At 44.7% G+C, this 15717-nt stretch overlaps 1 long non-coding RNA gene across 1 annotated transcript in view; it reads left to right on the top strand.

The window, feature by feature from the left end:
* The first annotated feature begins 214 nt into the window (after positions 1–214).
* Positions 215–15717, top strand: part of LOC116940848 (uncharacterized) — a 32599-nt gene continuing 17096 nt past the window's right edge. Inside the window, exon 1 of the long non-coding RNA XR_004402606.2 lies at positions 215–436. This is a non-coding gene — a long non-coding RNA (uncharacterized LOC116940848). The remainder of the gene's footprint in view (positions 437–15717) is intronic.

Raw genomic sequence — 15717 nt, 5'->3', positions numbered from 1 at the left:
GATGTTATATCCGTATCAGCGCAATACCTACAATATAAAAAGGGGGGTGTGTGTGTGACATGCCTGTGTAGCTCCTAACGTGCACTTTGACGACGGTAAATAAAACAAAAATCCAACCACTCAAATGTAGAAAAAATTAGCACGGGAGGACGTTATTTTGCCCGTGTGATTGCGAGTGAGATCTCGCGCGTGAGTTGAGCGCGTGAGCCGCGTGCGTGAGTTGAGCGCGTGAGCCGCGTGCGTGAGTTGAGCGCGTGAGCCGCGTGCGTGCCGATGGCTCGCTGTGTTTACAGCGGGACAGGCGGGAGGAGGAGGGGGCGTGCAAGCTGAACGCGTCGTCGCCGTCGTGGTCTCGCGCTCGCGACGGCAGCAGCAGCTGGGAGTGATCCTGGCTGGGAACGGTGGAGCGTTTTGCGCAAACAGCTGCGGAGCGGAGGTATGCATCTTGCGCTGTGGGAAACGAAAGCGCGCTTGTGTGTGTGTGGTGGAGGGGGGGGTGCAGAGACTTGCTTGCCAGGCTGCCACTTTTTTTTTTTACAAGTAACATTCACGCACTCGCGTGTTCACGCACGCTGACCCGTGCGCACGAACATTCGGACATTCGCAAACACGGGCGCGTTCGCTAGCGCGTGGAGATTGTGCGTCTACGAGCGAGAAGCCTGGTCGCCTGGATGGAGGAGGGGAGGGCCGTCAGCTCGTATGTCAGCAAGTTGTTGACAAACATGCAATGTCAATCCACCGATTGTGAAGGGACAATGTAATGTTCATGAATTTATTCTGACAGTAGTATTTTTTCTCTCTCTCTCTCTCTCTCCAGCACATTGCTTCAGTGGATAAGAATATGCCAAATAATATATGACTGAAACATCACGCTGCTAGTGGGAGCAATGGGATTTGTGGCAATCTTTGAAGTTGACTAAAGCTGTGCTTTACGAAAATGCTTTAAAGGTCCAGGGTCAACCAACCACTTTAATTGTTTTACAAATTTCGAGCACACATTCTCGCTCAAATGATTGGCCACGTCTGTTGGAGTACAAGTGTACACACATTCATACATATATAATTTGGTAGTTTCTTTGAAATGCACAAAAAAACTATTACTAAGATTACTACATAAGCTGCATTAAATGATTGTAAAAATACCACACCTGCTTGCATTTTGTCTCCAAAGTTCTCATGTGAATATGCTGTTTTGGGTACTCATTTGTGGCTAAGTCACCCTAGGGGAGACCTAGACCTTGTTCAGATACCAACACACTTACTTTCACGCCGTGCACTGCTTCATCTTCACAAAGACAAAGTACCCCTATAGCCTTAACATGATGGTGGGCCAAGTGTTCAAAGTCGACAGCACACGAGACGGTGGGTGGCCTGCAAAACGTGCGTCCTCCATTGCCTGTCCAATGCTTATGTTTACACAATTCACTAGGTACTAATTTCAGGCTAAGTTAGCCTAGGACCCTTTCATGAATTCATCACCGATGTTGCCCGTGAGTTGGAATTTAACTCGGGTTGCTGGGTTAGTAGCGCAATACGCCAGCCACAACACAACCGTTCCCCTAACCACTGCACTACTTACCCTCTGTATAGACACCCACATTTGCGCTTTACTTTTGCACAACTGCCACTTGATCATGAAGGTCACATGCACTTCTATAACTGGACGTGCAAGCGCGCAGAGCAAACACTGGCAAAAATGGAAACACATAAACACACAGCTACAACCAAATGCTTGGCACACACCTCCACAGATGCCGAAACATAGAAATCCACACAATTCTCCACACATGGAAGTTTACGGAATGCACGTGTAGAATACTTAGATACATATGTGTACCCACTCTTTAAAAACAATAAATACATTTGCGTTAGATATAGGCTCACAGACGAGAGCACTGAGACAGCATAGCCGATGTCTCGGGTTCAAATCCATACAGCCAAGTGTGCTTAAACCCGGTTCTCAAGTGTTACGACTTGATAGTCTCAATCCAGTCACCAATTACTGTACACACACATCCAATGAAACTTGGTACTTCCAGCGAATATGGCAACATTTCTGCTCTGTGAAGGGAAAAAAAAACAATTCTTGGTTTAGTTGTCATATTCCAAATATTTACACAATAGAGCGTGTGGAAACTGCAGCCGCACACCCACTTGCGTGGATAATCACGTGAGGAGATCTCAGAAGCAATTTTATTTTATTGTCTTCTGTGGACTGTACTGAGAGAGTTCCTGATGCCAACAGCACAAGTGGAGTACACTTGTGAAAAACATCAAGAAAATAATTTTCCCAGAATGTATATATTTTTTTTATTTGACTGCCATTCAGTTGACATTTCTCTGCAGCAAGGTATGTGTAAACGTGTGCTGCCTCGTATCTGCATGTGGGGTGGTTTTTAACATTTGACGTTGTTGTACTGCTTTTGCAAGTGTTCTAAATGCATACTTTGCGTCATGACATGACACTCATAGCACACCTCCGATTACTACGGTTGGCTATGTACGGTGCGAAAGAAGTTCAACATACACATATACTTGCATGATCCCAATTTGGAGAAAAATAAAAGCAAATTGAAAACCAAACTATTAAGAGTATTGGGCCAAATGCATGACTGTTCCACCGCTACCCATTTATTCTACAAAGACGAGGACTGTGTTGCCGCACGGATGAGAGAGTTGGATGCCCGATAAGCAGCTCGGAAATAAGTTGTTGGCATTTGAGCCCAGGCAGGTGTTGAGACAGATGCTAGGACTTTTTTGTGGCAAGGCAGCGTGATGAATGCACAAGTTCGGAAGATAACGTGGCATGTGAGCGTTTTTGGATATGAAGTGACAAAAAAAAAACAACGGTTGTGCTGGGTGGGATGTGTGCAGGATGGGGCAGGGTCGATTGCAGAGACAGGCGACCAAGGGGAAGAGTAGACCTAGACAATACGTTGGGAGCCTCCAAGGGAAATCTGTAGGATCTGACAGAGGGCATAAAGTGTTGACGACGAGGTGTGGTGGTGTCAACGGCTTTGGCCATGATGAACATCTTCATCTCAGAAGACAAAAGATCTCCCATCTGGCCTTGAACAGACGGCTCGGACAAGTGCGAATAGGGAGCACCTATTAAGATGTCACAGCACACGAGGGGCGACATGGCGAGCATCATGCCCAGCCGCCTTTATCTCCCCAGCACTGATGCTTACACACAGCAACAGGTATTCGTTTTAAGGCTGAGTTGACCAAGGGGAGATCTAGGACACATTCAGATATGGATTGCTAATATGATCCATGGCAAGGAATCCAACTGAGGTACTGGGATCATAGAACAGTGTGTGCCTCCCGCTCCTGATTTATACGACTTATACACATATACGAAAATTATCTGACGTGTGCGGTAGTGTAGTGGTTAGCGCACAACACTATGAACCTGGCGACCCGAGTTCAATTCCTACTCACGGTCAACACCAGTGACGATTATCTGAACCGGTTCTGTTACTCCCCTAGGTCGACTCAGCCTCAAATGAGTACCTGGTGCGATGTGTAAACATGGCCACTGGGGAGACAAAGGTGGTTGGGCGTGGTGCTGGCCACCCACCCCCTCGTGTGCCTTTTCGGCCTTCATAGTTGATCGCGAACAGCACTTGCCCCAACAGTCTGTTAACGTTATACGGGGGATATGTGTCTTTGTTTTATTCATAAGGGTTTTTGGCCTTGTGATTGGCTGTAAAATATGAAGGCACAATAGCTGATGAGTTATGATCACTCATTAAGCTGCTGAGATTACTGTACATTATATAAATCATTTGACTTCCTGGCTGTTAGAATAAGACTTGTTAACAATTATCCACTTTAATTTTCAATTAACTTTAATGACTTTATTCTTTCAAAATCAGTACATTTGTTTTTTTGTCGCATACATTTGTAGGTCAACCTTTCAAGCAAGGAATAATTGGTATCATTAAAGTATTTGTTATGAACTGTCCACAAATTAAACTAGGGTACTGATGGAAACAGAGGAGTGGCTCCTACATATGTATCCCATTGTTTACTCATGGAAAGTATAACTATTATGCGTCCCATTAAATATGTTTACAAAATGTAATATAAGTAAACTGATAATTGTTTATTTGCATAATGTAATATTTTGTATGCACTTTGAACGGTTAATTTTAGTGCATCCGTGTGAATATTGGTGAAGGACGGTCACGTAATGCGAAAGTGGACTTGGAGTGAACGCGACACTTGCAGGGATCATAGCCAGTAGTCGAGACTAACGGTGGAGTAGTAGCCAAAGGAGGTAACGTGCCCAAGAGGATGTCCACCGCAGAGGTGGATTCACGTCACCTCCGATTAGCACGGTTGGTGCAAAATAAGTTCAACATACTTACAGGAGCGAGATAGGTTATTGAATCGTGAGACCATGAGATGGTAATGGCTTGGAGAGGCTTTCATTGACTAGCAGATAGATCATGGATGATGATGTAAATGTGGACATGCCAACGAAGATTTACTTGAATAATTTTAGAAAAAAATTGGCCACGTAAATCGAGTACAAGATTCAGACACTCGCGTATAATTTGTAACCGGACATTTTACAGGTTTGCTTCCATAGTGCTGTGGCATTCATGCATAGTCTGAACAACTAGCCTGTTCCAAGAACACATTTGGAATAGGTTTGGAAATGGATTTGGTGCCAGTGTTAGCTCTATCACAGCCTCGCAGCTTATGCCTTGCAGCAGAAAGTTGAATAATGTTATCCCTTGTCATGACCACGTTTTTTCTCGAAAATGTTAAATCTAAACGGTTTCAAAAACCTTGTGGTGAATTACTTTACGAGTATAACCAATTTCTTATTTTCATATATATAATCAGCTGATTATTTTCTTCTTCACACGACTGCTGGCGGAAGGGCCACCACTACAGACATCTCGAGAGAGCTCCACGAGAGAGTATTTGGCCTACTCTTTCATGCTGGCCCACTATTTCACGATACACGACCTGCAGATCGACTAACTGTGGTGAACCAATCTATGCTGCCGTGCAGACAGAGGTGGGGTGATTCAAGAAACGCAGCCTATTTCGTTTCAACTTGCCGCGCCAGGAAATCGAACCGGCGACTTCTGGATTGCAAGTGCAGCTCGCTAACCATTACACCACGGCAGCAGCATCATTGTTTATATACGTGTATATAATATTTTGTTTCTTAATCAACTGCAGCATTGAAAAAAAGAATGTGCTTTTTCAGTTCTGTTGACAATACAGGTTGTGCTGATCATTTTCAACGCTTGTTTTAGAAGGGAGCAAATATGTGCACAATGTGTGTGTCCGTTTCAACATAAGTGGAATGGGTTTGTGGCATTCTTGCAAAGCCACTGGCCTTGCCAGGGACACTGCAGTTCTCTAAAGACGGGGAAGTATCACATTGCAAAACTGTAACATATGCCTTTACATACAGAGCAGACACCTGGTCCGGTTGGGATAGTATCACTATTCCCAAATCCCAAATGTAGCTCTCCCAAAAGGGGGCTTTGGTATGAATTCACAGCACAGGCATTTCACTCCGTGTTTACATCTGTTAATTTTTTTCAAGACACTTTCTTTTTTTAAAAAGAGGCTCATTTGGAACGAAACACTTCTGAGATGAAGTCTTGCTTTTTTACGATACCATCATTGATTGTAATCTTGTGGTTAAAGGAAGGGTGGGAGTAGGAAGGGATGTTCTAAAAAATATATATAATGAAAAAATGAAATGCATTGTTATTGTAGCCCGGTGTGAGAAAATTAATAATTAAATAAACGAATGAAAAATCTCTCCCACAGCAAATGGTGTTGAAACCTGCCAAGTGTGGCCTGGTGGGATTCAGTCTTTGCCAAATTGGTACCAGCGGTTGGAAAAAAAAACATCACACCTGCTGTTAATAAATGCAAGCAGACCTCTTTGCCAACTTTACTGCACTTGTTTGCGCTCAACTGGAGTTTAGTGGACACCGATACAAATGTATTTTTTTTTCATGGGAACAGCGTTGCAAGTTCTGGGAGGAAGGGCAGGTTGACAAGACATGTTAAACCCAATTACTCTAAATTTACGTTATATGATGCTGTCTATATCGCATATCTGGTGCTCCAGAGTTGCCTTAATGGTGGTATTCACAAATTAACTGGCAGCTGGGGCACGTCTGTGATTTCCAATGCTCTTCCTTTCTGCTTGCCCAAATGCTGCACCGCTAAGCTATGAACATATCATTGAATGTGATAGTAGTGGTGGAGGCATGAAGGCAACAGCAAAAACACTATTCTGTAAGATCAGAGACAACATCCCACATTTTGACTTAAAGCTTTCGTGACTGCAGGAATTTATATTCTTGGGTTTTTCGGTAAAGTCACATAGGTTTTTGTTATTTTTTTGTTATTTTCTATGAACCTATCTACGTGACTTTACCGAAAGACCCAAGAATATAACATGCCATATTTTAAAATATGTAGGAAGTAAATTATAAGAGTAATTAATTCGTATATCACCCTGAAATTATGCTGTGGGAAATTATAGAAGAACTTCCAAGCAAATTATGTAAAGTGTATCATGTACACTAAGGTTCAGGTGGACTGATTCACTATTTTGGCAAATCGCCCGATGATGCTGGATGTAATTACCAGGGAAACATTGTATTCAAATTGTAAATGTTGTGGATTTGCTCTCCAACACAGCGGTAGGCTGAAGTAGTAATTAATCAGTGCGTTGTTTTGTCGTGACAAACCTTACTGGCTGTGTCGGGTGGTGGAAGGTTACGACGCAATGCCTACGTGTTAAACTACAATAAGTTTGCTCGGCAATTGAGGATATCAGCCAGGGAGATACATCACAAAGAATGTATACCTGGGGCAGTCACTGAAAGTGGACGTCAGTCAAAATGTTGAACTAAAGAGGCAGACATGAGCAGGTCGGAGTGTGTTTGGAAAACTGAACTTAATAGTGAAAATAGAAATAGAGATAATCCTAAAGAATAACGTTTTATTCAGTGAATATTACCTGCTATTGTCGCAGCAGCTCTTGGCGAGCCATCGAACAAAGACGGTCGCTGCATCGTGCACTTTCATATGCGCTTCTGCGGCTGTCGGGAACTCTCTTCCTTCCGATACTAGGAAGCTACAAGAGCTATGCAGTTGTAGATGTAGATTCAACGCTAATTTCTTCATAACCGCTTTTTGCGTTTAGATTGTTGCCCTTCCCCCGAACCTCTGATCAGCACGGTTAGCTACGCAAGGTGTGACGGACGTTCAACATACATCCACGACAATGGATCATAGTCATAGACACTGACAGAGAAAATGGAGCAAAAGTTGAGAAGTGTGCATATAAGGATGGAGAGGTGCATACTTGAAACGGAAAGAAGGAGCACTTGGATTGGGGAACATACGTAAGTTGGAGACATCACATTCATTGAGTGAGTGGGCTTGAGTGGGACGCATCGCAAGAAGGGATGATGGCCAGTGGCTGAGACCGACAACGGAGTTGATGGTCAAGGGAGGGAACACTCCTGTGAGAGATGTAGATTGCTTCGGGGAATCATCCATCCAGCAGTGAATTGATTTTAGCTTAGAATGGCCATGTAGGCCTTCTTAGATATCCCTCACAAGAGAGATAATGTTGCTCGGTCTTCTTTGGCCTGCTCCAAAAAAAAAATTATAATCTCAACGCTTTCAATAGAGGAGTTAAGAGAACTCAGGAGACTTTAATGTTCTCATTTCCAGGAGCGATCCGAGGCATTAGTCTGACATTAGGGGGCGATGCTTTCTCTTTATTGTCCCTATTGAGTAATTTGCATGTAATTCTTTGAATTTGCTCAAATTCGGGGACAATATGCTCGTGTCTACGTAGAACCAGCAATCGTGTTTCAATTCCCGGCTGTGTGGTATCCGAAAGCTTCCGACAACAAATAAAGACATCTCCAACAAGATGTGGCTTGCTTCTCTTTGCTGTAATACATAATGTTTCCCTTCCGGATATGTTCGAGGGATTTATATTGGAAGGAATTATTAGGGGGGGGGGGGAATAGTTTTAAGGGATTACTTTCTATTTAAGTGTTTATTGGCATATCTTTGCAGAGGGAAGATATATTTAGCAGCATTACATCATATTAAGCAGGATGCCTTGTGCTGTCAGACCGGATCATAGGGGAAAGCTGCATGGATAAACATTGCCATTACGCCAGTACGTGCTTCTTACAACGTGCACATGGGAGTTGTTATGTCTTGGAGTATGCAAATGGGACAGCAGTCTTAACGCTGCCCCCAAAGACGGTGCAATGGTTAATTGCGCATTTGCGTCTCCACAACAGAGTTAAAAGGGGAAGGGACTAAATGGAAGATTGAACCTGCGACCCTTTAGAATTGAGACATTGGACCACCCAGGCATCAGGAAAACTCAACTAACTGTTCAATTCACTCTTGCGGGCCGCAGTTGTGGGGATAAGGGACGGGTGGTGATGCTGGAGAATGGTGGGGTGGGGGGGGGTGGCAATTCGTTTTGACTAGTTGTTCGTGAAATGTGGTTCTACAAACCCAGTGCTGTGCACCTGAAAACGTCAATTTGGGGAACTATAATCGACAATTTGTCCCAACAAAATGATGTTCTGATGTTCCAATTGCAGCTGTTAATTATTGGGGCTCAGTGGGTTGAGAGGTTTGCTGCAACAAATGCATGCCACATTTCTGAATTGTGGGTCATTTGGGCTGCCCTGGTTTAGATTCATCACGTTATACCGAGACAAAGATCACACATGAATGCATACAGACTGAAGGAGCACCTACAAAGGCCTGCACAGTATAATCAGAAATATCCTGGCTGAATTTGCCAATCTAGTCCTTACAATCGTGCAGACATACACACAATTACCAGTCACTCATTTAAAGCTAAGTAATCCTTTGAAAGCCCTGGGGAAAGATCCAATATTATTTGACACTCGTGATACACACGTGCATAAAAAGATAACGAACCCATATTGCACATTGCCTTGAACAGACTGTTGGGGCAAATGCTGTTAGCGAGTACCTCTGAAGGCTGGAACGGCACATTAAGGGATGAGTTGCCAACACCATTCTAGATTTAAAGCTTTCGTGACTGCTAGGATCCATACTCTTTGGTTCTATTGGGTAAAGTCACGTAGGTGAAAATAAAATAACAAAAAAAATCACGACGTTTCGGCCACAACACAAGCGGCCTTCATCAGGTTAAGGGACGAGACTGTCTGGAGGACACTCCAGCGCTGTCTTCCAGACAGTCTCGTCCCTTCACCTGATGAAGGCCGCTTGTGTTGTGGCCGAAACGTCGTGATGTTTTTGTTATTTTATTTTCACCTACGTGACTTTGCCAACACCATGCCCGGCTGCTTTCTTCTCCCTAGTACTGATGTTTATACACCACGCCGGGTACTCATTTGAGGGTGAGTCAATCTAGGCTATGCTCAGGACCTGTGCAAATATTCAACTGTTATTGGTCGAGTGGGAATTGAACTCTATAGTCAATGGGTTCAAAGAACAGTGCGCTAACCACTACACTACCACTCCTCACGCACATCCTTATACACACAAGTACACACACACATTCCCTGTTATCTGGTTCTATGTGACGATATGCTTGCTGCATGCAATGTAAATGCTATAATCAATATCAAATAAGCCTATATAAGACAGTGCACATGCTCGTGGGTGGTAGTTCTAAGACCACACACGTTTACTGAATGCCGCAATTAGGTCCTGCCTGCATGAATGCAGCTAGGCAGCTGTGGAAATGGTCAAGCGTTGCTCCTCCGTGAGCAGCACACACCTGTGCACCCAGTGAGTGAGACAACTTGCTTGAGGTCGATTTTATCTATAAAAAAATATATCCTTTGGGGAGCATCGTGGGAAACCGTACAAACACGCTCAAAGCTACATGCGATCCACAAAAGCCGATATTTCCCAGCTCAAATGTGCATGGGGTTGTAATTATCCCTGCATGTGATCCAAAGCTAGTGATGGTCTTTCCACAATTGTACCACGAGCACCAGTCACACCACGGGGGGGGGAACTACTGTTGAGTTCCCACAAACTGGCACTAATTCCATCGACCTTGGAGAAATGAAGGTCAGAGTTAACCCCCACTCCCTGAACTAGGATTGCAAACTCACGCGATTCCGGTTGTGAGTAGCGCACTTTGAAACTGCAGCGCCACCTGGTCCATTACATTCAACGTATATGAAAGCATTTGCCTTTGAACTGTCAGTGTTCCTCAGCAGCAAGCGAACAACACAGGTGACCCAAGAGTCCTTGGCCTTGCCCAGGCACGCCCTGTAGAGTCGCACGCGCGTGTCCTCGCTACGCCTCTTTTTGCAATTACCCCTGGGTTACGCCACCGCTCAAGTAGGTGGGAATACCGAACGTCACGGCCTCCCCTTTGATCGTCTGTCAGCGCACCGCGGTCAACCGCTGACACCGCAAGTCACAACACGTCACCTGCCCTTTGTTTCCCCCCCCCACCTCTTCCCGTCACCGGTCACTTTCACGAGTGAATGGTTCCTCTCCCCTGCGTTTGATCGTTTGGGGCTCGGGTTTCCACCGTGCAACAGTGGCGGCCCGCCCCCCCGCCCGCGTCTAAACCGCGCTTAGTCACAGCACTTGACGGCCACTTACACGCTCCAGTGGGCGCACCACCTTGCCCCGCCCCGTCGCCTCACCTGGTTCTCGGGTTGCGCGCTTTTGTAAGGCACCGGCAGTGGCGTGGGATTTCAAGTGGCATGGGACGAACGTTAGAAAGAAGAAGAAAACCCACATTCGATCTTCACGGCCGCTGTTCAGATGCCCGCTCTCATTATTTCGTTTGCGTTGCTTACTTTGACTGACATGTGGTCATATCATAGTTATGTATTTTTCTCAAGTGATATATTTGAACGTCTGTGCGTTTGTACAAATGTGAATGGTTTTAGTTAAGAAGGCTAAATGCAAATACCTGCAGATAGCTGCTTCTCGTTTTTCAATATCTACATGTAATGACAGACGTCATTGTAATATCCATGGATAGCACGCTGAACCTCCAATCCAGAGGTCACCGGATCCATCTCTCAGCGTGGTTGGGTGAAACAATTGGCAAGCTTCGTAAACTCCCCTGCCTCTGTCCACCCACCAGTATGGACGTGTACACCACAGTTAGGCAATCAACAGGTTGTGTTTGGCGAGATAAAGTGTGGGTACTCCACCCCCTCCAAAATGCCTGGTCAGTGTGGAATCGGAATCTGAATCAGAATATTTATTTGTCCTAGAGAAATCCAATGAGCTATGAAGCTTTTTTCCCCCCACAGATGTCCAGTAGGGGCGGGGCAAAAGAGTCGGCCGCGTGCCCTATGATTGGGCTCCCTAGGGCCCCCTCTCGTGGAGGTCCTTCTGCCACAGTGGGATCATGAAGCAAGTTCAGGGCAGCACCTTTACCTTATTTAGCAGGAAACTGAGCTGAACCTCACTGTAATCGATCAGTCAAAATCAATGCGTTTAAATATGTATGGGTCAGCACTCGCATCTGCTGGTAGTGCCGAGCCAGAGTTTGTAGTTCACATTCTCTTGGCAGAGGCCAGTCTCTCCGTATGCAAAGCATCGTTAATTTGAATACAAAATCGTACCTACTTTCCCATTTCTTTTTGTCAAGCAACAGAGAGATTATGTGTTGAGACAAGACCCTAACCCGCATTTAAACTCGCGTCCTTCCACCTGTGAGACCGACACTACTAACTGTGATACCTGGCTGTATAATCATGAATGCAACTTCTTAGGAACGATCGTTGGCTCATTTTGGGCGCATAAGTGAACGCAATAACACAGATCATACTGCTGTCGGGTGGAGGGATTTCCATGTGTTTACAAGGGCCGTTCAAGAGGCACGCACCTCTCTGCCCGTGCTTCTTAATTCACCTGGGCATGGCTACCTCAAGCCACTCACATGCCCCATTCACTTCACCTGGCTGGAAACAAAAACAGGTTTATTTTTGTTCCCCAAATACCTGTGTCCTCCCGGCGCGAACTCAAATCCGTAGAAGCACCATCCTCGTTCAACCAAGGAGCTTCACCCTTGACTTGAAAGAGCCAATAAAGAAAAAGCAATTACTCATGCCGCTTTTAACAGTCTTCAGATTCACCGATGGTCATTGTTTTGTGGTGCGAATAGATACCAAAGCAGCATGTTAAATATATAAATAAATCAGACAAGGTCCTCTAAAAATGGGTTATTACTAATCAACATGGATCCAAGGGTTCAAGGGGACTAGGATTCAGTCGTTCAAAGCAAATTAAAGAGCAGCAAATTATAACCACCGTAAAAAAAATACGTGTGAATCTTTCACCGCTGGCTGCCAGCCCCCAAATCAGATGAACACCGCTCGATGCCTTATCTGAACATGAATACACAGACTTATGAATGTTATAGCTTTAATACTGGATTGTTATTCAAAGTACAATGCATGCTGTGCACAGTTTAACTTGCAGTGAAGGTGGGTGACAATACAGGCAGGTCCTTTACTCTCAGGGTGGCAAGGCGAAAGTGGTGTGCGCAGCAGATTACTTTAAAGCCAAGCCCTTGCTTTTGGTGATTTCTTTCTAAAGACCCCCACGTTTCTAAAGAACCCCCCGTGTTCACCTGTTTGCTCAGGTCTTCAGAGACTACCGCACACACACACATTGAGCTCCGCCCCTCAGCCCACACACTTGCCCAGCCACTCTCACTGCCACTAGCATTCTCACTTGTATAAACACTTATCCGCTCCACTGATCTTTTATTGACTAACAGTAAATTTACTACGTTTTATTCTAAGCACTTTCCCTGTAACACTCTTTTTTCTAATGAAAGCGTCCTTATTGTGATGAAAATATTTAAAACTGTTTCCTTTGAATGACATGTCCAGTGAGCATCGCACGTAAAAAAAAAATCCTGCTTCCTGCCGAATAATAATGCAGCGGGAAACATATAGCAAACACTGGTTTCACTTCACTATTTGGTTCTTTCGGTGAAGTCACGTAGAAATAAAATGAATTTATTTTCTTTCTAAAAGAAAGAACCAAAGAGTAATTCCTGCAGTCACGAAAGCTTCAAATCAAGTTTGGTTTAACTTCGTCTGTTTTACTTAGATTTGTACTCACTAATTGTAAACTAGTTTTCCTTAAGGAACATGGCACATATTGCTTAAATGCCATTTCAAATTGCCAGCATCACACATTACGTTGGGTCCTGCACTTTGAAGTGCAGGGATCTTCCTCAATAAGCCTCTTTTAAAAAAAATCGTTATTGTAGTTGTGCGTGAGAGTCTATTGTTTCAATTTTGGTTAATACGACAGTAGACAGATTGATATCCGCCTGGTCAAATTAAAAATAATTACCAGATCGGATGATGCAGGTTTCCTTGGAAATTAATGTGACCACTAACTCAATTAAACTTACTGAATATGAGATTCTGGTGTCAATTCATGGACGAAGGCCTGCACGATGCTGCCGCAATATCACGCAATCCTGCGGTGATGTAATGCTTCACATAGCACCGACATACGAGATGATTTCATCGCTCCATCTCGTCAGTGGCCGGGAAACCTCTTTGATGGGCTTCAATCGTTGTCTGCCACCGCATTTTCAACTTTTGACCATTGGCCACAATCCCTTGCAGTGACGTGTCCTTCCAAAGCACACGACATTGTATTAACAGCCCTTATGATGTAGCCAACGTGTGTAAGTTCTCCAATGCACACGGTGGTCCTGGTGTATTGTGATCCGCAATTAATTGACTTCTAACATTATTTCCTTTTGCTTAATCATTTCTGTTTTCACACCCATTGGTGTACAAACATATTAAGTTTCAGATAATTAAATGGGGGGGGGGGGGGGTGGGGGCACAAGACATCTGGATCACCGTGTAGGTGATATGCACCGATTACTAATTTTCTTACTCAATGCACATTCGGAATAAAGCACAAGAAGCGTTCAGCCCGGATCCATGCACTAAAAGTTGTGCCAAACCACAAAAGTGGCACATCAATACAACATATTGTTGGTGCTCACCCAGTATATTGCTCACTTTCAGATGACGACACCCTTTCATATCGTTACCCAAAACAAAAATATTTGCAGTCATTCTGAATTAACAAAGCGATACAGACTTTAGTGAGTACTAAATATGAAGAATGACACAATATCGTATAAAGTGCAATATATGCAGCAATTACCATTAAAAAACCCCCATTGCGTTGCCTATTCAACAGTTTGCTATCACAAGTACTTTGCAAAAGAAATACACCTGCAAAGCTCTTGCTCATTCAACCAAGTGTATGGTCGTCAATAGGGACTTTGATTTTGTGAAAACATCACGGGGGGAAAAGAGAAAGTTCTCCCTCTCTCTCTCTCTCAGCGTTTGGTTATTATTGCGATGTTCAGCAGTGCTTGTAGACACGCTAATACCACAAAGACCCGAGGCTTCCGCTTTGCAAACACGGCGCACACGCCTCTCTGATCGGCTCAGTTCACCTGGCCGCTCGTGTGAGGCAGGAGGAGGGGAAGCTTGTTTTCAGCTTACACGCTCCAGCGGCGGTGAGGTCACACGGAAACAAACACGTTGGGCTACGGCGCCGACATTTACAGAGGGGCAGGGGGTAGGTGGGTGGGGTGGAGGGGCGGGCGAACACGTGTAACCCGAGCCCGTGATTACAGGTAGTGAGTGCAAGTGCCACTCCTGATGACTATCGCTTAATTCTCCCGAGGGGTGGACGCGCGCGCACCCACACACACACACAACGCGCGCACCCACACACACACACAACGCGCGCGACAACAACAAAAAGAACGCGCGCCGACAAGGCGCAGGTGATTACGCTTCTTATCCAAATCCGCGATCTGCAAGTTGGGGGTTGGGGGCGGGGGTGAGTGGAGGGGGGCGGAGTAACCGAGATAATTAAAGCTAATGGGGTAATTGACGATTGTGCGATTATCGTAATTGGGAAATAACAGGCAGACAGGTCAGGTAAGGTACCCCTCTCGCTGGCTTTGAAGTGTATCCGCTTGCTCCCCGCGTGGCGCGCTATCGATTCGCCCGCGCTGGGAAGCCGCTTGGACACCTCCGCTTGAGCTGATGAGCGCCGGTGTTTTACTTTACAAAATAATTACAGGTCAAGAATTTGCAGGACTATTTCAGAGGCGCTTATTGTGGAGATGCCACGTCAGGTCCAAGCGGGAAGTAACGAGCGACGTTCTGGATGCCGTGGAATGTTTTACAAAGTCATGGAATTTGTAGGCCCTCCGCTTCTTTCAAACGGCACATGAAAGAAGAATCGCAACGTGTAGAAATAATTGGAAATATTGCGATGCAGTCATTTGCTGCTTAAGTGAATCGTGTATGACAATACCGATTAAAAGTAGGGGGCCAAAACGATGCATCAATCGATCCATTAATAAAAAAAAGTAATGAGTCTTGGCAAGAAGGTACATGCATCGAAGTACTTGTGCAATTATTTCATCATGTAAATGTAATTCATATGATATGCTAATATGGTGTTTTTTTTTATCCCCAGACTGATATATCACAGGGAGACTGAATAATATGGACAGTACAAAAGGTGTATATATAAAGCAGTACAAACGGAGACACAACAAGAAAATGGTACAAAAAGAATTCCAAGTACACAGAAGCCAAGGCAAAATATACAGGAGAGTCCAGCACATAAGAGACA

Source organism: Petromyzon marinus, chromosome 10 (genome assembly GCF_048934315.1).
Source record: "Petromyzon marinus isolate PM22_M1 ecotype Great Lakes invasive population chromosome 10, UKy_Petmar_22M1.pri1.0, whole genome shotgun sequence".
NCBI lineage: Eukaryota > Metazoa > Chordata > Hyperoartia > Petromyzontiformes > Petromyzontidae > Petromyzon > Petromyzon marinus.
Note: the sequence above shows the minus strand (reverse complement) of the source record. Positions and strands in the feature narration are given on the sequence as shown.